The sequence below is a fragment of the Anopheles funestus genome, assembly GCF_943734845.2.
Source record: "Anopheles funestus chromosome X unlocalized genomic scaffold, idAnoFuneDA-416_04 X_unloc_98, whole genome shotgun sequence".
Taxonomy (NCBI): Eukaryota; Metazoa; Arthropoda; class Insecta; order Diptera; family Culicidae; genus Anopheles; species Anopheles funestus.
Window position 1 is genome coordinate 15,001 of NW_026045229.1, and position 2,771 is coordinate 17,771.

Genomic DNA, 2,771 nt, shown 5'->3' on the forward strand with positions numbered 1-2,771 from the left:
TTTACGGTCATTTTTGAATCAACGATGGCCCCCCCGAGCACGTTGTCCGAATATCACTCCAATAAGGACAACGAGTTCCGCTCGGCATCGTTTTGATTCGATCTCTCAACAACAACTCTCGGTCGACTTGGTCGACTTGGACCCACGATGTCTCCCCCCGAGCATGTCGAGCCAACTGCACCACTATTGTATTGGACAACATGTTCCCCTCGGGCATCGATGGGTTAATCATGCACCACTATTATAAAACCCTTTGACGTTTTCCCCCAAGCACGTTGATCCAGTATTACGACGGATACGGTCAACGAATTCTTGGACATCAAAGAGGTTTTCGATTGAATTTCCCCATGTTTCACAACGTACTCTTAGCGGTATCCTACGATACGTCTCACTCTATTTGTGTGTGTGCGCGTTTACGTGCGTGCGATTTATGCGGTTCACCCCTTTACTTTCAGCGCCCTGCGGTCCCAACAAAGGTCCCGAGCACGCCATTATGCACAGTGTGGAAGCGTGTTTCCCCCACGACACTAGACGGGCTGCTCGCCATAGTGTTCTATTGTGGCACGCTCCACCCTGAAGTTTGGTTTGTTGTATATCAAGGAATTGATAGGCACTCAAGAATGTGTGCATCGGCCGGGTTTAATCGTCCGACGCGCAATATGCGTTCAACTTATCGGTGTTCATGTGTCCTGCAGTTCACATTGTGACGCGCATTTAGCTGCGGTCTTCATCGATCCATGAGCCGAGTGATCCCCTGCCTAGGGTTTTATAGTAAGGTTCCCAATGTAACACAATCCCGGTGGTACGTCCAAAGACTAACTTTCTGACTAAGTTGTCTTTATTACCCAATAGTCCCAGGCCTTGTGACTTGTGGCTCATGTCTACGCCCATGGCCACCATTCGCTAAGATAGTTTTGAAGTCACTTTGAAGGCCCAGGAACAACTCTCTTAGCACATCGGTTAACCTGGCGCCGCAGTCAACTCATGTGCTTGGATCGGATCGAGCTATTGAGTATTGGGCCTGCATACTCGCTCATCCGTATCCTTTGCGTACCGCCCCATGGCCCTTGTATGTCTGCACCACAGTTCCTGTTCGTTCCGTGCCTATGGCCGGATACGTATTGCACATCGGTATACCTGTCGCTACTCAGGCAACTCGTGTGCGTGGATTGGATCGAGAACATGGTGTGTGCCCCATGTTATAATTGATAGTCCATATCCACTTTATAGGTTAAAGTCATAAGTTGTGATTGCACAACCATTCTTCATAAGAGTTTAATCACTCTTCAACTAACTTTCGTTCTGGTGTCTTGGTATCAAATCGCGTAAGACACAAGATTCTACTGGCCAAATAGAATCTAGCACATTGGTTAACCTGGCGCCGCAGTCAACTCATGTGCTTGGATCGGATCGAGCTATTGAGTATTGGGCCTGCATACTCGCTCATCCGTATCCTTTGCGTACCGCCCCATGGCCCCGTCCTTAGAGTTAATGACTAGTAGGCTTAACTCTTTGTATGTCTGCACCACAGTTCCCGTTCGTTCCGTGCCGTGGCCGGATACGTATTGCACATCGGTATACCTGTCGCTACTCAGGCAACTCGTGTGCGTGGATTGGATCGAGCTCATGGGGTGTGTAGAGATTCCATGTTATAATTGCAAGTCCATATCCACTTTATAGGTTAAAGTCATAAGTTGTGATTGCACAACCATACTTCATAAGAGTTTAATAACTCTTCAACTAACTTTCGTTCTGGTGTCTTGGTATCAAATCGCATAAGACACAAGATTCTACTAGCCAAATAGAATCTAGCACATTGGTTAACCTGGCGCCGCAGTCAACTCATGTGCTTGGATCGGATCGAGCTATTGAGTATTGGGCCTGCATACTCGCTCATCCGTATCCTTTGCGTACCGCCCCATGGCCCCGTCCTTAGAGTTAATGACTAATAGGCTTAACTCTTTGTATGTCTGCACCACAGTTCCCGTTCGTTCCGTGCCGTGGCCGGATACGTATTGCACAACAGTAGATACCATCACCTGACGTATCTAACACACCACTATTGTAACTCGTCGTCGAAGGACCTTTCAAGTGCCTGATGGCCAGGGGAGCTCTTACACGGCACGGAGACACAGTGATGCTCGCCCATCACAGTGTACAACGATCGAGTTTGCTTAAGTGTCTGGGTACCTACACACCAGACACAATGCAATGGCCACGGATCCACACAAGGCACATCACATGCAGAAAGCTTCACCAGATTATGACACATACCACACTCTTGTAACTCGTCGTCGAAGGGGCGTTCAAAGTGCCTTACGGCTAGGGGAGATCTAGCACGGCACGGAGACACAGTGATGGTTGCCCATCAAAGTGTACAACGATCGAGTTTGCTTTCCGCGCAAGCGTTCTAAGTGTCTGGGTACCTACACACCAGACACAATGCAATGGCCACGGATCCACACAAGGCACATCACATGCAGAAAGCTTCACCAGATTCTGACACATACCACACTCTTGTAACTCGTCGTCGAAGGGGCGTTCAAAGTGCCTTACGGCTAGGGGGGATCTAGCACGGCACGGAGACACAGTGATGGTCACCCATCAAAGTGTACAACGATCGAGTTTGCTTTCCGCGCAAGCGTTCTAAGTGTCTGGGTATCTAAGCACCAGACACAATGCAATGGCCACGGATCCACACAAGGCACATCACATGCAGAAAGCTTCACCAGATTCTGACACATACCACACACATGCAACTCGTCGTCGAA

At 48.9% G+C, this 2,771-nt stretch overlaps 1 non-coding gene across 1 annotated transcript; it reads right to left on the reverse strand.

Moving 5' to 3' along the window:
• Positions 1 to 608: 608 nt before the first annotated feature.
• Positions 609 to 766, reverse strand: LOC125774246 (5.8S ribosomal RNA). The gene has a single exon (XR_007420696.1). It is a non-coding gene; the product is annotated as a 5.8S ribosomal RNA (ribosomal RNA).
• Positions 767 to 2,771: the final 2,005 nt, after the last annotated feature.